At 43.2% G+C, this 21548-nt stretch overlaps 1 protein-coding gene across 1 annotated transcript in view; it reads left to right on the top strand.

The window, feature by feature from the left end:
- LOC123375306 overlaps positions 1-21548 on the top strand; it is a 187512-nt gene that overhangs the window by 71138 nt on the left and 94826 nt on the right. The gene's annotated exons all lie outside the window — the stretch shown is intronic.

The raw sequence follows: 21548 nt of genomic DNA, 5'->3' as shown, positions 1-21548 counted from the left end.
TTGAACCAGCAGTTAGTATGAAAGCTTTTATTTATGAAAAATACCTAGTCCTGTATTTAATTGGATCGAGAGAATGGTCCTTTTAAAATAAATTTCCTCCTAAAAGTGGGAACTTAAGAAATGTAAAAGAGTTTCTGTTCTGTAAGGCAGATATCCCCATACAAGTCACTAAATATTATGGACTTCTTTGTTTGTATGCCAATTATTGCATCCCATTGGCAAAGGCAGAGGTACTTCACTCCACAGGTTTCCAGCTGCCAATCCTCCCTCTAATGAATAAGCATTAAAATAAACTCCTGGTCTCATAGCACACATAGTTAATGCACATTGCATGCATTCTAGACATGAGATTCCAAAAACAACACACAATATTATAGGTGTGCCCATAGTGCTACTGTAGTTGAAGGCCCTGCACTATCTCCAGTAGGAGGCCTGTCTTTCAAAGGATTATTACAAAAGCCATTTGAACTTGCATCAGACCATAACCTGGCATACAAATTACTAACTGGGATATAACTTTTTAATCAAAATTGCGTAAGAGGGTGATAGTAGTGCAGTTTCTAGTGCTTCCTTGCCTGGTATGTACCTATGTTTAAAACTGAAATTGTGAAGGCAATCAGTTAAAATGTCAGCTAAAACCAGTGAAAACAGATGGGAAATACAGGTTTGAAAAATTGTTACTAAGAAAGCGTATTAAGCACTTAACATTAATTTTTTAAATTGCATTAATGTTCTATGGCAGACCTATCATGTTGGTTTTTTTAAGCTGCAAATTCCCACTGATTTTGGTAGTACACATACTAAGAAAAGTGTATGTTACATAGCTGAAATTCAGGGGATTTGAGGGACACAGAAATGTTGAAGGATAATTGGAGCCACATAGGGGAAGCAGAAAAAGGATCGGAGCAGCAAAAGGAGGCTCAAGGAGGATTGTGGGGCTCTGGGGAATCTGAAAGTGGATCAAAACAGTACAAATGGCAGTAGAGAACATCAAAGTGGCGTGGACGGGGAAGAGAGAGCATTGGAGCTGCATGGGGGAAAGAGAAGGGATCTAAGCAGAATGGCTGAGGATAAGGAAGTTCGGATTAATATTGTGCTAGCTGAGATGGGGATGGGGGAGCAGGAAATTAGGGTTGCAGAGAGAGGTATATGTATCACAGGTGTATGAAGGAGGAAGTATTAGAGAAGCAGAGAAAGAATGAGAGCCAAATGGGAAGGCTTGAAGTATGCTTAGAGCAGCATGAGGAATACAGTTGCGGTCAGAGCAGCTTCATGAGAATTGAGTGAGGATCAGAGTGGAATTACATGAAAGTCAGGAGTAGGTCAAGGCAGCTCACAGCAATTTGGTCAAAGTGGCCAGAGGGGCTAAATCTTGTTTCTTATTAGCATGCTACACAGAATATTGCAATTAGTTCATAAACCCACCAAAGAGCGAATATCAGCACACTGTTATTTTGCAGAGACCTGTTCATTTGGGATATAATCGGAGTTTACGTAACGAGTCAGTGGGTATGTCTTCACAGCTTCTAGGAGCGAGTCTCACATCCCAAGTTGACAAATATGTATTAGTGGGGCTAGGTCTAGCAGGCTAAAAATAGCAACATGGACATTACAGCTGGAGCTCAGGCTCTGAAGCCCACTCCCTCCCTAGGTCTTCCAGCTGCAGCCCAACCCAGAACACCAAAGCAGTGTCTACACAGCTATTTTTAGTGTGCTAACCCGAGCCCTGTCAGCGCGAGGCTGTCGGCCCTGGCTGCACGATCCATTCCCAGCAGCTGTGGGGACATACCCTTATTGAATTCATCACCTTACAGGACTGGGCCTAATGTATGTTGTTCCAGCTGAGGCTTCAGAATCCATCAGTGAATTCTCAGGACAGCTGCAACGATGGGATGTAAGGACTGAGACAGCTTTAATTCTGAACTTCCCTGCCTTTGGGGCTTATGTTAGGCCCTTAACATTACATTAACAATTTATATGAAAAATATCCTGAAGGCCTTACTCAGGGATATCTCTTGTTGAAATCATTCCAGTTTTATGGAGGTGAATTTCACCCTAAGAACATTCTTTGACAAACAGTTACTACTATTCTGTTTTGGATAAAAATAGCACAGGGACCATTCCGCGAGTATCGGTACAGTAAATCTGCTTCTGCCTATTTTGGCTCCTACTCAGACTTTCTATGCATTAATGGTGTTGTCATGGAGGATATTCAATTGGTATGGAATAGCTAATGCTGGCAGATGCCATCACCTGCCACTCCTGACTGTGAGAGTTTGTCCACCCTCCCAACATATAGCAAAGGCCCTTTGGAGAGCAGTGCATTTTGTAAATGCATGTTCTCATCTTGTGCTATTCATCTCCACTTGAAACCAAACTGAATGGAATTAATTATCACTTCAGGTACTAAATCAGTTTCTCATTTGTGAAAGGAATGTTTTGTCTTGAGTCCTCTTTTTGTTTTGGATCATCGGAGGGTTATTACAGATAGTATTGAACTCAAAGAATTATTTTAGCATTACTCCAGCAACAAAGGATTTTGTAAATGTATAACCTTGTTTTCTTAAAAACCCATGAATAACTGTGGAGTCACATTGCTTCATTTAATGTGGTGATTCTCCTCTTTTCCCCTCCTTCCAACTTTAAAAGCATGTATTCAGACTCTTGCTTTAGAGTCAAGGCAATGTGCTGATTGACTGTACTGACATAATTGTGTTAATGACAAGACACTGAGGCTACATTGTTAGATATGTCGCTTATCATCACTATTTATTTAGTTCAGTTCTGCCAAGCTTGAGTTATACTTTTTATACATTGTGGTTTCAGTCAGTCACTTAAAGTGCTTCAGTGTTGAAATAACATTTTTTACAAGTCTTTTAGCTGAAGTTCAAGAGAAGAAAGTATTCCACAGCATCACTAAATAGGGTTCAAAGTTTGTCCTTGCTGAAAAGCTCAAAGTTTGAGCACTTAGAAAATAATTTATTTGATCTGTAAAATGATTAGTGAATTTAAAAAAAAAAGTCCTTTTTTATCTCAAGTTAGCAATAATAATACATTTTAAATCTACCTAATACCTCTTCTCTTACTGTTGAAATGTCTCTCTCTCCTGTTTGCTGGAAAATAATATAATTGGAAATGCAGACATCTTTAAGGGCATTGGAGTTATTTCTGTGAGTGGCCAACGTTTCTGCTTATAGGCTGTTTACCTTCAGTATTTTCATTTGAAATTATGCTACACTCTACAGTTGTGAAGGTCCTTAAGATCTTTCAGAGGCTGCTTGATGGGAATTTAATTCAGAAAACTCCAGCTTTTAAATAGTACTGAGGTTGTGGCATGAATCAACACAAGATAGGAAATTCAAAGTTAAGGTTGACACTCCATCTCTTATTTACTCCATTGTGAGAAGAAGCAGCAGCCTTAAAGATGAGCTGCAAATAAAATATGAAATAAATATGTACAGAATGTACCCATTAGCCAGGCTCAGGGAGGTGTAATCTAACACATTATCCCGGAAAGGCTAACCTTTTATTTATTTATTTTCAAGATTGACTTGAGCCAAAACCCCAGATCTGAACACTTGGCAAAATTTGCCAGGGCCCCACTTCAAAGCATTAGATTAGTTCTTACTTTTCTTTTCCTTTCTGGTCCATCAGTATCCAGATCCATTCAAAATGGCAAGTCTTTCTTTGCTGTGACATGGCAGCACATGTCATATTGGCAATGTTACGGCCAGCGGACTTGAAATAATATAAAGTATGGAGAAAACTGTACCATATAATAAAATAATTACCTACTGGGCCAGTTCTAGTAGAGTTCCATGGTGGCTGTAATTTCCATGATGACTGCTAAGTAGCCAGTTATGGTGCGATAATGCACATATTTGCGTAGGCATTTGTAATCTAATGTACTAACATTGTTCTAAAACTCAGTATATTTGACTTGTGTGAAATAATGTAGTAGAAACTTACTGACTCATTACTTGACTCTTTTCAGCCAATAATGGGACAGTTTTATTTTCCTATATGTAACATTTTGAGTTTGTGTTTATCCACTAGATTGTAACTCAACCTTGCAAAACTGTCAAGAAAATTAACCAGTCAAGGTGCAAAATATTCTTGCTCAGCCTATACCATGAGGATAATGGGGGGAAAAATTGTACCCTCCCATCAAAAGAAATTACTCACCCTGGCTTAGCGAGTAAGCAAAATTTTGGAAGGCGGCTGTAATGTCTGATTTAAAATTGTTATGTTCTGTTGGGTAAGTATTAGGTATGAGTTCAAGTTTTAAAGTTTAAATCCAGATATTACCTTTAGGAGGGGTGAGGGATTTCAGCTCTAGAGTGTTGGCTCAGCCTTTTATAGAAAGAGGCACTAACTGCAAATTTCAGAGGAGGATTGTGACAGTGCTGAGGCCTGCAAGGTGGATCAGCACTCTGATCACTGTAACCTCAATTAGTTTTCCAAGTGATGGCTAATTAAGCAATTAGCTACTCAGAAGGAGAGGCTGGGGAAGTTGGACTGTTTAGCCCTCAGCTGACTAACTTGATAAAAACCAGGAAGGAAGTGTTATAAAGAGGAAGAGGATAGGGCTAGCTGAGCCCATGTTGAAAGAGCTCCCAAGACAGGGAGATCTTGTTTCCTCCCAGGGCTCTGCTAAGGAGGGACTAAAAGATGTAGGGATTAAAAATTGGGATGTTGCACTGTACTGGGGTTAGTGGATCTAAGCAATTTCTGGGGGCATCAGAGGATGGGGGTTGAGTGATGCCCTCATTACAATAAGCTCTCCCAAAGTTCTAAAACACACTGAAACTGAAATTATGCTACACACTGACACTGTGGCTTTGGTTCAAAGCTGTGAACGATAAGTCTGGATTTCAGTATGGGTACTAACCTCGGGCCTGATCCTGCAAACAGGTGCTTATATATAGTTCAGTTCTTTGACTTCAGTGGAACTATTTCTATAAACAAGGGCTATTGAACTCACATTATTAAAATCTGAAGGATCAGGACCTCAGCTTGTAAACTCTTTCATATAGGGAATTTGCCTTAATCTATCATTTAAATAATAATGTAGATGTAACTTATGTACTATTAACATTATTTTAATAATATTAAGAATAATAATGCATTATGCCATCTAGTCCATATTTCACAGCATCTCCATGTTGAATCTAAACTGCCTGAAATTTGGAGTGTTAAAAATCCAGATCCAATCTATACAAAAAAGCATTGTGTGGGGGTACAGTTACTGACTCAAAGGAGAATTTTGACATAGGTGGGCTTTGTGGCCTCTGCTTTATTTTATTTGATCTTAATCCTCAATCCTGCAAGTTCTAATGCATGTGCTTAGCTTTATGTATCTGAATAATTCTGTTGAAGTCTGTGGGACCTCTGATGTATATGTCTTTGTGTAAGTGTTGGCAGGCTCTTTAATTTTCTTATGATGGAAAAATATACTGTAAAAATGCTCTCTTTTGGGGGTAAGAGGCTTCATGAATTCTTCCCGTGTGATTTCTCTTACTCATCCCCACTACATAATTTTGTATTTTCTCCTCATTTGGGATGTATTACATTTGGTTTCTGTTTGTTTTAAAGATGGAAGCTCTTTAAACCTTGGTAGTTATTTACTTTGGGTTCAGTGTCCCTCATGCAGAAACCACAGATGTATTTTCTCCTGGAAAAAATGAATTAATTTTTCAACTTTGGACTAAGGGCTTATGTCAAAGATGAAAGAAAAAATAATTGTTTGTAAGCCATATTAAACATTGGTCATTAGAAAGGAAATTGGAACATGTCATGACAAATATCTTGAGAAGGAGAGAAAGCAAGATAGAAGGAGATGAGGCTATATAATGCACATTCCTTGAAGTAACTAAAAAAGAGTCTCCTGGTGAAATAGGGGCATCCTGAGGATCACAAGCTTTAATTAAGTAGAAATGATCAAGGCACAGGGTACTTCTGGGGGATTAATGACTGGCTGGGAGACTTCATGGCCTCAGGCAAAGCTGTAGGCCATTAACCTCAGCTGGTCCTTAGTTTTTCAGGAAATGCCGGGTGCCAAGGTCATTTTGCTATTATAACTAAAGATGAATCTCTGTCATGCTCTCATGAGAATCATGGATTCCATGACTGACTCTTTTTAAAAAATAAAAATAAAAATCTGACTTTTGACATGTAGGGATATTTGCAGTAGAGTGAATGAGCAGGCTGATGCAGTAGCTGTCCAGATTATATGGAGATTGTTACAGGAACAGCCTATTTGCATATTAGCCAAGTAGATGTCAGGGGATTAGTCATAGCTCTGTAAGGATCAGACTGAGGTACTTATAAGGTCTGGCCCTGAGCATAGATCACGGCACCTTCTAAAACAGTATGATAGTGGAAACAGTGTGAGAAATGGAGTTTGGAGGGAGAGGAGATATTTCCAGAAGTCACCATGTGGGGACTTGCCTGTGCTCCCCCCACCTTGTGGAACAGTGGACCATGTGAAGTTGTTCCGTGGCTATCCACTCCTCTTCCCTCTTAGCATCTGCTTATTTCATTGAGTCTGGGACAGGTCGTTGACTGGATCCCACCCATCCCGCCCCATGGCCACAGCTTTCATTTTGCCCAAGGAGCTATGAAGTAGCTTTTACCACTGATGGCAGAAAAATTTCCTCTACAGCTCTCCTGCTCTTGGGGGGTGATTGTCCCTTTCTCTTAGGGCTGTTTTTGCCCCAGCAACATACATATTAGTTGGGCTCCTTTTTCAGCTGTGAGCATGAATAGGGAGCTGCAAGAGAGACAGAGGTGCAAGAGACTGAGACCAGGCTTGGGGTGAAGAGAAATTCTGGATGGAGGACAGGCCTTGGTGATCTGCCCACACTGAGTTCCCTCATGGAGTCAGCCTCACAGCGATGTCATGTAAATAAATGTATTATTTACTGTGAGTCACTCAGAGTATGGTAATGGGGCAATATAAGTACTTCAACTATCTAGATACCATCCAGCTACCCACAACCCAGTGAATGAATCTGGCCCTTACAGTAGAAGACTGCAGAATGAAACTCCTCCAACAGATTCGTGGGAGGTGAACCAGATTACTAAGTACCACCATAAAAACAAAGCTTACAGGAAATGTATCTTAAAAACAATCAATCAACAATTCTATTTTAAAATGTGTTTAAAAATATTATTTTCAGTCATAGATTTAGACTCTTTAGCTTTACAAAGTAAAGGTAAAGTAATTAAAAGCTGTCCACTTAGTACTCTTCATACAGAATACTGTTGCAGCCATATATAATTGTAATGCTTACCTATGGAGGTCAGAAGCAAGGAACGTACCTTTTCTAGTTTAAACACTATTGCTTCAGCAGCTGCTCTTATTCCATCTTATCTTGAATAACTCATGCTGAAATCAATTCATAACATTTTGGTTGTTATAGTTAGAGACATTAGTAAGTTAAAAACTCAAGCCAGCCATCTGTACAACATACATTTGTCCTCAGCTCAAAAAGCAGTATGCCTGGACAGTAGCCAGCGGGCCTGGGGATTCTGTTGCAGTAGGCAAATTGACAAATGTCCACCTTTACCTGCCCTATGCAGACACCACACCTCCCCACCGCAACAGTTACTGAATGTTTCCCTATTTAGTACTTGTCCACCTTTTCCTCCAGGCTAGTTACAGGCTGCCATCATAAGGTCAGCTCAACCTATTATTTCTCTGTATCCCTCACATATAATAAATTAAGTAAATAAATATATGATAGTATCCTGTATAATTCTGTAAGAGCATTAAAGAGGGCCATGTTAATGTGAACTAGGTATATTTTAGTTCATGCCAGCAGCATCCAATCCTTTAGTGCATTCTGTAGTTCACACCCTTGGGGTCTACGCTATGGCATTGAGTAGACATAGCCATGGACTAATAATGATTCTCACAAATGATTAATTTTCAAATTCAGTCATTTTCTTGCTTACTGAAGCCCTGAATCTGCAAGGCACTTAAGCACATGCTGGAAGATGAGCACCTGTTTAAGTGTATTGTTGAACCAGGGCCTGTGCCAATAGTATTCCACTTTCAACAACTTTAGCAGCTATTTTGTCACCTAGTGTAGCAAGCCCCATACAACACTCTTGGAGTGTACCTTCACATGCTGTGTTGTTTGTGTAATGACATAACATTGAGATGGGATACCCAGTGCCTTCATAGATTCACACGTCATTACACCACAGCATCGTTGCCTCCCACTTCTTCTGCCATTTAGGATGGGAAAGATTATGTCTAATTACTGGCAGAAATCAGAGGTGAGAATTCTTCCCCCATTTCCACTTCTTCTGTGAGGGAGAGGGGATCCCACTCACTCCTTTTATCTGACAGAACAAATGGAGCAATAGTAAGACCGATAGACCTTGTAAGAGACCTATTCAGCACCTTGAATGGGTTTTCTTACTACTGGCCTAAAGAGTCTTGCTAGGGCAGTAATTGTATTCCTTACACTGGTTCCAGTCAAATCAGCATGATGTTTTGCTTTCCAGTTCAGAGCTGTGGAAAATAACTCTTTCTTGGTTATAAGTGTAGCAGCAGAATAAATGTTTCCATTGCATTCCAAATAGTACAGAAAAGAATTGCAAATCCTTAGTGAAACAAACTCCTAGGTGGACAAAGTTATATGCTTGAAACTTGTAAATAAACAATGTAATATATATATCTATTGTGTGTTTTTAATCCAGAAGGATCCCAAAGCACTTTATATAGCAATCACTCACCCACGACTGAAATGAAAACACCTCAGGAACAGAAAGTGCCAGTCACTCTATGCAAAAAACACCCCAAGATGCTTTTTTAGGAGGGAAAGTGAAGAATAACTTCTTCAATTGTAACTACAGGGGGAATTTTAGGTATGCAGAATGTAATTACCAGAGCTGGAATTTGGCCAGATTGCCATGATTAATTTAACACCCTTACTCTTATAGAAAATTGCCATGGGATCTTAATGATCAAAAGTGGTTAGGAGTTGGACCTTGATGTCTCACACACAAGAAATAAATGTCAAATCTAAAGAAAGGAAGTTCTGTATTTGATTTAAACCACACCACCCATTGACATAAAACTGGCATCATAAACAATTCAAATTAAGAAGAAAGGTTCTAGTCAAGGAACACTATTTAAGTTAACAAGGAATTAAATTTCTTTAAAGGAAAAAATTCTGATGACAGGTGTACTATGAGAATTACATTGTGGTGACACTGCTACTGTGGAATCATATTATTTTCAATATTGAATATAATTCTGTTAATATTTGTGGTACGCAGGTGTATGTAATGTGTATAAAATCAACTATTGGTGCAGTCACTTTGTTTTGAATGGCTGAATATAGCCCATCAATAGTATTTCCTTCTTCATATATTCCTTATTCATAACATTTGGTGAAAATGGGCATAATTTGGAGTCTTCCCACCATTGGCATCAGTCAAAATGAGTCCCTTTAGACCAAATAATATTATAGTAGCAGAGAACCAATGAAAGCTGTCAAAATGGAATTTTATCCTCTCAGAGCAATTGACCCCCATATTATCAGACAAACTGATCCCTACCAACATAACTGACATTTGAAATCCCACAGCTAAATTCCATAGAACAAAATTCTGACCTAGCCTGCATTGCTTGAGCTTGAATGGATACTGAGGATCAGAGGTTCATCTAACATATACATGCATTAATCAGTGGCATTACATACTCACTTTTTCAGAGCCTCTTTTCAAAAGAGACATCTATGGAAATGCTCTGACACACATTTTGCAGTATAGAATAGAGTGCAGAGTATAGCTTTTCTCCTTTATATTCCAATGAGATTTGGTAGCTTAACCAGACCTTCAGTACAAAAGCATTTATGCTTCATGTTATATTAATATTGTGGCCTGATTATCAAAAACCATTACTCTTGGTTATCTTGTGCAGGCTGAACCAAGCTGCTATAAGTCAGACTGACTGTCCTTATACAGTACAGTATGTTCCATGTTTATGACAATGGTATTTTAAATGTAAAAGTGCATTGGTAAAATTATTTTGCTTTAAAGACTGGAGTTGTTATAAATGAGATGAGCTCACCCAATCGCTTTTCTTTGTGTAAGGAAAAAAAAACTTTTTTAAAAAATGCAACTACATAAATAAAATGTCAGCAGCCTTCCTGGACTCCTTTTACTATTGCACAGGTCAGTTTTACTTGTGGTCAAAGTCAGTTGTATGAATTTTGAAACAGATGCATTGTTTACTTCACCATTGGCAGAGACACAATGAGCTGCCTGGTTTTCTTCTCTGTTTTGTTTTGAAGTTGTTTTCTCTTTTAGTGATGTGCCTCATAGCTCCTTTTTTTATTGTAATGATACTGTATTATATACCCCAGTATTTCCCTACGGAGGCAAGTCATTGTTTCAAAGTTCTTTGTGGAGATGCATGCATTTAGGATTTTTCCCAGCAATGATTGCATTTGTTTTAACCTCTAATGCTAATGCCATTGTGGTTGGCTTTTTTAATTTAGTCCTCCCTTTCTGTGATACTTTCCCAGGGCTTGTTTGTATTTGTAGAAAGGAAGAGAAAAGAAAGCTTCTAATAATGTACAGGCTTGGTCCTAATACTAATTTTCCTGTCTTGGTTATCTGTTTTATTACACATGCTAGTCTGGTAGGGATAAGAGAAATGCTGTATGTCATTACTATCCAAGGCACATGGGATTGAGTTACTTCCTATCTTCAAATGCAGTTCCAAGGTTCCTTTACAAGCTAAAATAAAGGTATATAGTGCCCTCCATCCATTCTTGTACTTCCACTATTAGAAAAGCTTTTCAGAACCTCTGATTGTTGTAGACATTTGTACTTTTCAGCTTACTTCATTAGAAAAATATTTCTGACAAGTTGTTTGAAATGTGGTCCCTTAACCTTCACCTCTCTCACTGCTTTTACAGATGTGGTTTCATATCATTATCTAAGAAGAAAGGCTAGCCAAGATTTACATTTTAATTTAGTTAACCAAATAGTTCAGAATTTGTTTTCTAAAGACAAAGACTAGTCTATAACTGGGCAAGATTTTCTTTTTTTTTTCTTTTTTGTGGTAATCTGTTTGAGAAACACCAGATCCTCCATGATTGTTGCCTTGTTGTTGTGATGCTGTAAAAGTAGCTCTTTCCAATGTCAATAATTATAATGTGAAATTAAGTTTAGAGCAGTTTGTGGGTGGGGAGTGGAGTTGACTGCCAGCTAGTGAGAGTTTCACATCAAACTAACCACAGTCTATCCTACAAACATGATACACATATTAACTGGGCTTCCACCAAAGCTCTAGGTAAAGTAAATAGAGTTAGCAAGTCACTGGTGCCTGTACACTATACTTCTAATGCTATCCCATTTTGTTTAGTATCTAATGAAGAATTAACATGTTTTATATATGATAGCTGCTAATTGCTTCATTATCCATGCAAATCATAAAGGCAAACTGTGCCTTATCATAAAATCAGTAACTAGGCCATTTAAAAGCAAGGCTCCAAGAAGCATTATTATGTCCATACTTCTTCTTTGGCTTGTGTATCCTATTTTATGGCTTTGCATTAAGCTGTAGTGTTTTCTCTGTGGTCGTTTGTTCCTTTAGATTAGACTTAGGTTAAAATAAGTATATCACTGATAGATGAAGGAAACATTGTGGCTTCTGAAACTCAATCAGTCCAGCTGTGGTAAGGAGACCATTTCTGTTAGTGATAAGCACAAATCTAATTGGCAGTGAGGGAGGGTGGGATGGAAGGAGTGGAATAAGGAAGATCTGTGTTGGCTGTTCAGTTCATGCTCCTGTGTTTGAAGCATGTGTCAGCTCTTAGGCTTCTGGTTAGAAGACAGAGTCGTATAAGGTTCAAGTTACAGAGATGCATTTAAAATAGCAAGAAGCATGGAGATTGGGGTTGATGGGCACTGGACCAAAATATAGACATACTAGCTATCTAATTGTAAGGATCAATCTGATGGACAAAGAATCAGAAATGGTCTTCATTAATAAAGATGAAATTTGGAAACTTTTAAACTTTTTATTCCATATACAGTAATTAGCACAGCGATCTCAGTCACACATTTTACTGCCGGTGGGCATAGGGCTGGTAAATAGGGCTTTTGGTTTAAAATAATTAAATAAATAAAAATACTCAAACAATCTGCAGAAAAGAAAGATGAAACTGATGAACATATGAAAAGACATTAATAAAATCCTGCAATGCTATTTTAATTAGTGCACTGAATGCAGGTATTGCAGGTGTATGAACTAGGAGACTGGGATATATTTTACTGTAAACATACTTCCAGGCTAACTAGCAATGATAATGTCAAGGTAACAAAGAAATTCTGCCTGCGCACTAATTTCTCAGCGCAGCTGTTGTGGTGCTAGATTAGAAGTCTGTATACCTTTCCCAAGAATATTAAAGCAGACTGTCTAACTGCCTGTGTTTGTCCTAGTAGCCTCATTCTTGCTGCTAGCAGAGCATGTCCCAACTGTTGTCAATTTATCAATGTAACGTGCACTAGTGGGCACAGTTTGAGCAGCCATTAGGACAGGTGCCTCTATCCATCACAGCCAGTCACTTATTCCACCTTGTCAGGAAAACTAAATGGAGCTTTTGGAGAAATGTAAACAACTCTCTAATGGACAATCAAAGCACCACGTTCTGAAGCAAACAAGAGGAAGGAATCTGACAGACATTTTTCATTTTTAGTAGTATTTTAAGTGTTAAAAAACCTTTTAATAGGTTTCAATTTTAGAATGAGGAAAGTGTAAAAACAACAAAGTCAAATACTTGTGTTGCTAAAGATAAAAAATTGGAATTATGCACCATTAATATGCAGTGCGAATGGAGCATCTCATACTTTTGAGAAATATGCCAGTTAAACTTTGGGAGTCTGCCAACCTAAAAACCATGGCAAAATAGGGCACCCCAAAATAAATAGGCTCATCTTAGCAGGTTGTGGGCTTTTATCACAAGCTTTTTATATAGATAAAATGAAACCTCTCCATTACACAATTAGGCAATTTCATTTACAAAATGAACTCTGAAGCCTTGAACTCTGGGGGATTTAAGGGATAGTATTAAGTAATGAAGTTGATGTATGGTGATTCGTACTTTTTATGTTACTGTAGGGTGACCAGATAGCAACTGTGAAAAAATGGGACGGGGGTGGGGGGTAATAGACACCTATATAAGAAAAAGTCCCCAAAACCAGGACTATCCCTATAAAAATGGGACATCTGGTCACCCTATGTTACTGTGAAGAATGATTCTCCAACCCGATCAGTACTCCTTAGAAAATATATATGCTAAGTCTCAGTAATGTGTTCTATGAACGTAGAAGGGTTAACATGGGGTGGCATTTATGAACATAGAGGTCTAGCAAAATGCAGGTTCTGGGGCCTATAACAGTTGTAGCTTGCTCATGCTATAACTGCTGTGTACCCTGTTGATATCATTTTTCCAATACAAAAAGGGATGGTAAAATGAAGCATTTTCTCTCCTGTGTCTCTTTTCCTGCTGCCACATTACCTTTCCTGTGACAAGTAAATGTATAAACCTGTACGTAGCATTGAACATTCCATCAGTCTGGAGCAGTATTAGTGCTTCCTGGCTTTTTTGTAAGCCTAGTAATTAACTTTTGTCAAGCTTTGTAAAAATGTTAACAGGGTCCCGTGGTCTCCACATTTAAAGCAACACTATTACTTTATAAAAGACAAGACACCTGATTCCTCTGGTGGAAAAAGCACTTGCCCTCATAGTCTTAAATGTTAAGCTACTGCAAACATTATAGCAAAAAACATGCCTAGAGTTTGCAGTGTATAGTTTATGGATTTAATTTCTTTTTGGAAATAAAAGATGACTTCCAAAGAAATGACATGAGTACAGAGCTTGTGTAATCTCCTTTTACAGTGATTTTTCTTTGATTGATGTGCCATTAATACTTTAATTGGTAACAGGTGCAGCTGATTGTTGGTTCCTAAACTGAAAAATCTGAAATTGAACATAAGGCTCTGATAAATTAATAAACTCCTCTTCTCCAAACAGTTGTTGCTATGAAGGAACTAACTTTCCATGAAGCACTGCTCCATCAAGCACGCTGAATTCTTTATGTTAAAAAGCAAAGTGTTAGTGTAGTTTTAATTTATCATTAAGTAACTGGCAAAGGTAGAACATAATGATGATACCCCCTTAAGGAAAAGAGATTGCTGAAAAGAGGAAATGTCTTTTAAAATATGTTGATTCCTTTCTGCACATCAGGGTGGATCTTTGGATTCTATATCACATTATTAAAGACATCTTGCTTTTATGAAATATAAATACTTCAGATACTTAGAGGTAATGTGGGATTGGTAGGGAGAAGGGAAAGAAGAGGCTGGGGTAAGGATTTTTCATATAAAGTGTTCCTCCTGCCACCGTCCAAAGGTTTAAAGGAAACTGTCAGGAATCTTTAAAGCACTGTGGGTAAAATACAGAATATCAGCCTGCCTAGGCTCCTCTGAAATATACTTACATTCTATTTTGAGGACCTAAGTTACTTTTTGCTCCATTTTAAACCTTTTGTTGCCAGGGGTGCTTAGACTCTTCTCTGCTGCAGGAATTTTTTCATTTTGTGACAGAGATATTGCACAGCTTAATTGTAAACAAAGTAGCATACAACATTCTCGTATTCTGATGAATGCCAAAATGCTGGACATCCAGCTGTGCTGGGCAAACCAATGACTGCCACCCCCTCTCCAACTGAGTGAATAAAATACGTTTTTTTCATTTGATGCATAATTCAGCCTTTCCACCTCAAAGCTAAGTTAATAATCATCGTTCTTCACTGAGGACCAATATTGCTCAACAGTGTAAATTTCACTTGTGTTGCCACTGTTTCCCCCACGTCCTTTAAACAAACATAAAGGTCTGTAAAAATGGTTACTTCTTCTTCGAGTGCTTGCTCATATTGATTCCCATTAGGTGTGCGCGCTCTGCGTGCACGTTCGTCGGAAGATTTTTACCCTAGCAACACTCGGTGGGTCGGCTGGGTGCCTCCTGGAGTGGCGCCGCTATGGCGCCGGATATATACCCCTGCCGACCCATCCGCCCCTTAGTTCCTTCTTACCGCCCGTGACGGTCGTTGGAACAGTGGAGTGCGGCTTCGCTGACCTCCACCTCCCTAGCTATTCGCTTGTTTTTTCATAGTTATTGTGTATATAGTTCAATATTTTATATTTCTATTTAAGTTTTATTAGTTTTAGTAGTAGTTAGTGTACATAGTTAAGAGGGATCGGGGCTTAGCCCCTTCCCCTCACCCGGTACTGGGGCCTATGCCCGGTTCGCTGGGCTTTAAACCGTGCTCAGCCTGTCATAGGCCAGTGCCCACAGGAGATCCTCACAACTCCTGTCTCAGGTGCTTGGGCGAATCCCACCTCGCGGACAAGTGCCACATTTGCAAGGCGTTCAAACCCCGGACGAAAAAGGAGCGAGACATTCGCCTCAAGCAGCTCCTGATGGAGGCAGCTCTCACTCCTCCATCTTTGGCACCGGCCACGGCACCGGGGACGAGTGCCTCTTCCGCACCGGAGCGCACTGGCACCGTGAAGGCTCCTCGACATCAGCCATCACTGGCCCAAACTCCTGCCCGGCACCATTCACTCTCCCCACATGTCAAGAAGCGCAAGGCTCCTGCGGCCCCCGCACCTGCGACGCAGTTGGAGCGCGCATCGAAGTTGGACCGCCCGGCACCGTCAACTGCCGCGGCACCAACACCTGCTGCACCGTTGATTCCGGTCTCGCAAGAGCCATCAAGTCCGGTGCCCATCAGCTCCCCGGCACGCGCCGCGGTTGAGCTTATCGTACCCTCCACGCTGGAGACGTTCTCTACGGCAAGGGAGTTGATTGCCTTAATGGACCCCGGGCCACCTCAGCCCCCGGCACCACCGGTGTGGGCTGTTCAATCGTTAGGCAAGCCTGCCCTGCTGAGACCTCCCTCTCCGGGCGCCACCGAACGTCGTCGCTCAAGATCCAGATCCCGGTCCCGGCACCGCTCGCAGTCCCGGTACCGCTCTCCATCTAGGTACTGGTTGTACTCGCGGCACCGGTCAAGATCCCGTTTGCTGACCCGGTACTCTCGGCACCGATCCATGTCCCGGCACCATTTGCGGCACCGTACCTCTCGCAGCCGGTCGAGACGTAGGGATTCGAGACTTCGGTCGACCTCCCGGCACCGTGCTGGTAGCAGGTCCTGATCTCCTTCCCGGTACCAGTACGACTCCCGGTACCGTTCTCCGGTGCCGCATGGGGACGGATTGTCAGGATACAGAGGCCCTCCCCAAACGGGTTCAGCTCCTCCATGGCCGTCTCGGCATGCATCGGTCTCCTCCCATGCAGACAGTGCCTCCTATGGGGACTCTGATAATCACAGCAGAGCCACCCAAAGAGCCCACGGCCTGGACCACAACAGTGGCCCTTTTGGACGCCTTGGGCATATCACCAGGCCCAAGGTGAACCTGCTGTGACATCGCGTTCCGTTGCTTCAGAACACCGCGTGCCAGAAGCAACGGTCAGCAGGCCTCCCCCGGCTGGTACGGAGGAAGCTACAGCCCCTGCACCAGACATCCAGGCTCCCCCAGCTCCCGATGTCCCCCAGGACCAGGAGCCTCTTCAGGACTCACTCGTCCCAGGACTTTCTTCCTCCTCTTCCCCGGACGAGGCGGTAGCGGGGACATCATCATCAGGACCACCTCCCATTGACCTCAGGTCACATCAGGACCTCCTCCGGTGGGTCACCCAGAATATCAACTTGCCAGTAGAGGAGGTCCCAGAGGTGGAGGACCCGGTGATAGATATATTATCGGCGGAGACACCCACCCGAGTGGCCCTACCCTTCATTCGTTCGATCCAGGCTAGGGCAGATACTATCTGGCAATCTCCGGCGTCCATCCCGCCGACAGCCATGAACACAAGTACATGGTGCCCTCCAAGGGGTATGAGTACTTATATGTACACCCCCCTCCCTGTTCATTAGTTGTACAGTCCGTTAATGAACGGGAACGCCACGGCCAACAGGCCTCTGCCCCAAAATCAAAGGAGGCCAGACGAATGGATCTGTTGGGACAAAAGATCTATTCTGTGGGAGGCCTCCAACTCAGGGTAGCGAACCAGCAGGCCCTACTGAGCAGGTATAATTACAATACCTGGGAGTCAGTAGGGAAGTTTTCAGAACTGCTTCCACAGGACTCCCGACAAGAATTTTCAGCATTGTTGAAGGAAGGCAAGAAGGAGGCGCGAACCTCGCTGCAGGCCTCGCTAGACGCCGCCGATTCGGCAGCTAGGACAGTCGCCTCTGGCATCGCCATGTGACGTATTTCGTGGCTTCAGGTGTCAGGCCTGCCACCTGAACTTCAGTACACGATCCAGGACCTACCATTTGATGGCCAGGGCCTATTTTCACAAAAGACAGACCCCAGGCTACAGAGTCTGAAAGACAATCACGTAATCATGCATTCGCTTGGAATGCATACGCCACAGATTCAAAGAAGGTCCTTCCGCTCTCAACCTCAGCGCCCTTACCCCCCGCCTAGGCCAAGGCAGGACTTTGCCAGACGACGAGGTCATAATAACCGCAGACGCCAGTCTGGACCTCAAGGGGGTAACAATACTGGTTCCACCAAGCCACCTACCGGACCCAAATCAAACTTTTGAGGGTGCGCCCGAGAGCAGCGTACCAATTGCCTCCCCGGATCCCTTTCAGTTTTACAACCGCCTTTCCTCCTTCCTCCCTGCGTGGTCCCAACTAACCTCGGATCGTTGGGTCCTTCACACGGTGGAGTCTGGATACCATCTGCAGTTTTATTTCAACCCCTCCCTCCCAACCCCCCCTCCTCGTCCCTCTTCAGGGACCCCTCTCTCGAGCAACTCCTCTTACAAGAGGTACTCAGGCTCCGTGCGATCGGAGCTATAGAGGAGGTACCGGAGCAATCAAGGGGCAAGGGGTTTTATTCCCGTTATTTCCTAATCCCCAAGGCGAAAGGTGGCCTTCGGCCTATCCTGGACCTGCGAGGACTGAACAAGTTCATGAAAAAGTTCAAGTTCCGCATGATATCCCTGGGGACTATCATCCCTTCCCTGGATCCCGGAGATTGGTACGCCGCTCTCGATATGAAGGACGCATATTTCCACATTGCAGTTTACCCTCCACACAGACGATATTTACGGTTTCTGGTGAACCGCCAGCACTTTCAGTTCACAGTCCTCCCCTTTGGCCTCTCCATGGCCCCGCGGGTTTTCACGAAGTGCATGGCTGTAGTCGCAGCTTCCCTCCGTCGTCGTCGAATACATGTTTTCCCATACCTCGACGACTGGCTTATTCAAGGGACCTCCGAGGCACAAGTCACCAGACACGTGCACATCATCAAGGACCTATTCATGTGTCTAGGCCTGATGATCAATCTGGAGAAATCCACTCTAGTGCCTACGCAAAGAATAGAGTTCATCGGGGCCACGCTAGACTCCACTCTTGCAACAGCCAGTTTGCCTTTGCCTCGTTTTCAGGCAATCGTATCACTCATACAAACGCTTCAAAGTTTCCCGACAACTTCGGCCCGCACTTGCCTCCGCCTCCTCGGCCATTTGGCAGCATGCACATTCGTGACAAGGCACGCCAGACTGCGCATGCGTCCCCTTCAAACTTGGCTCACCTTGACCTACCGCCCAGGCAGGGACGCCATGGACATGATTCTCACCATCCCATCGAACATCCTAGCCTCCCTCGACTGGTGGCGGACGCAGTCCCTGGTGTGTGCAGGCTTGCTGTTCCATCCACCACAGCCCTCCACGTCCCTGACAACGGACGTGTCATCCCTTGGATAGGGTGCTCATCTGGGGCACCTTCGCACTCAAGGCCTCTGATTATCTCGAGAGTTGGCGTTACACATAAATGTCCGAGAACTGAGAGCAGTCCGCCTGGCGTGTCAGGCGTTCCAGAGCCAGCTGCAGGGTCGTTGTGTCTCAGTCTTCACAGACAACACAACGGCCATGTTTTATATAAAAAAGCAGGGAGGGACACAATCCTCCCCACTGTGTCAGGAGGTGATTCAACTATGGGACTTTTGCATAGCCCACTCAATAGACCTGGTAGCGTCCTTTCTCCCAGGAGTCCGGAACACTCTGGCAGATCAACTGGGCAGATCCTTCCTGTCTCACGAGTGGTCCATCCATCCGGACGTTCTCCATTTTGTCTTCCGGAAGTGGGGGCTTCCCCACATAGACCTCTTCGCCTCCCGAGAGAACAGGAAATGCCAGGTGTTCTGCTCCCTGTGGGGTCGCTCTCCAGGCTCTCTCTCAGACGCATTCCTAATTCCGTGGAACGGACACCTATTTTATGCCTTCCCTCCGTTTCCACTCATCCACAGAGTCCTTCTCAAGCTCCGCAGGGACAGAACCCACCTAATCCTGATCGCTCCAGCGTGGCCGAGACAGCATTGGTACACCCTGTTGCTCGACCTCTCCGTGGCGGATCCGATCCCCTTGCCACTCTACCCGGACCTCATATCTCAGGACTTCGGCAGGCTTCACCACCCGGACTTGCAGTCCCTTCATCTGACAGCATGGCTGCTCTCTGGTTAAGCCAATCGGAGTTGCGTTGTTCCGATGCTGTACAACAAGTGCTATTGGGAAGTAGGAAACCTTCCACGCGAACGACATATCTCGCCAAGTGGAAGCACTTCTCCTATTGGTGCACTCAGCGTGGATTCCTCCCGGGTCATGTATCTATCCCCACTATCTTGGACTACTTATGGTCCCTCAAGAAGCAGGACCTGGCTATCTCGTCTATAAGGGTGCATCTTGCAGCCATTTCCGCCTTCCATCCGGGTGAGGCTGGCAGTTCTGTTTTCTCTCACCATATAGTTTCCAGGTTCCTTAGAGGTTTGGAACGACTGTACTCTCAAGTCAGACGCCCAACTCCTACCTGGGACCTAAACCTGGTGTTGGCTAAGGTCATGGGTCCCCCCTTTGAGCCTTTAGCTACTTGCTTGTTGCTGTACCTCTCCTGGAAGACAGCCTTTCTCGTCGCTATCATATCAGCTAGACGAGTCTCGGAACTCCACGCTTTGACCGTGGATCCCCCTTATACCGTCTTTCATAAGGACAAGGTACAGCTCCGACCACACCCAGCTTTCCTCCCTAAAGTGGTTTCTGCCTTCCACGTCAATCAAGACGTCTTTCTCCCAGTTTTTTTCCCGAAACCACACTCATCACGTCGGGAACAACTGCATACTTTGGATGTCCGTAGGGCTCTCGCCTTTTATATTGAGAGAACCAAACCCTTCCGACGTTCACCTCAGCTCTTTGTAGCGGTTGCAGACCGAATGAAGGGCATGCCAGTCTCCTCCCAATGAATTTCTTCTTGGGTGACATCCTGTATCCGGGCATGCTATGACTTGGCACATGTTCCGGCTGGACATCTCACCGCCCATTCTACTCGGGCTCAAGCCTCCTCTGCCGCCTTCCTGGCCCATGTTCCCATCCAGGAAATTTGTTGTGCGGCTATTTGGTCTTCCATCCACACCTTTGCATCACATTACGCATTGGTCCAACAGTCTAGAGACGATGCCGCCTTTGGCTCAGCGGTCTTACATTCCGCGATGTCTCACTCTGACCCCACCGCCTAGGTAAGGCTTGGGAATCACCTAACTGGAATCGATATGAGCAGGCACTCAAAGAAGAAAAGACGGTTACTCACCTTTGTAACTGTTGTTCTTCGAGATGTGTTGCTCATGTCCATTCCAAACCCGCCCTCCTTCCCCATTGTCGGAGTAGCCGACAAGAAGGAACTGAGGGGCGGATGGGTCGGCAGGGGTATATATCCGGCACCATAGCGGTGCCACTCCAGGGGGTGCCCAGCCGACCCACCGAGTGTTGCTAGGGTAAAAATCTTCCGACGAACGTGCACGCAGCGCGCGCACACCTAATTGGAATGGATATGAGCAACACATCTTGAAGAACAACAGTTACAACGGTGAGTAACCGTCTTTTCTCTGCATACCTGTCAAGTCCTGAATATGATATCCCAGTGAAGTCAATGGGAATTTGGAAACTAACTTCATTAAGAGCAAAACAAGCTCTTCACTGGCATTTCAGACCCTGTGTGTCCCCTTCTGCTTTTTATCTTTAGTTTTGCAGACTACAGCCAGGCCTACCTGGGGCAAACCAGAATAAAGGTTGAACAAGACAGTAGCTTGGTACATGTAAGTATTTCTAGTAGAGCTAGATGGAGAATGACAATTCCATTTCATGGCAACTTCTGAGCTTTTGAATTTGTTTTTGTTTTGAATGAAAACAGACCCTTCTGAGTGCTTTTGCGAAAGTGGAATTGTGACAATATCCATTTTTCAGGTCAAAGAGTGTGAGCAGGTGCACGTATGTACATACATAGTACACTACCCTGGGATGTAGGGGGCACAGATTCAAGTTTGCCTGATTCAGAGCAGAGTTTTTCATCCCAGATCGCTCTGAAAGGTTTTGTTACTCATAATAATGTTT

Source organism: Mauremys mutica, chromosome 8 (assembly GCF_020497125.1).
Source record: "Mauremys mutica isolate MM-2020 ecotype Southern chromosome 8, ASM2049712v1, whole genome shotgun sequence".
In the NCBI taxonomy this organism is placed as follows: domain Eukaryota; kingdom Metazoa; phylum Chordata; order Testudines; family Geoemydidae; genus Mauremys; species Mauremys mutica.
This window is presented reverse-complemented; position numbering and strand designations above follow the sequence as displayed.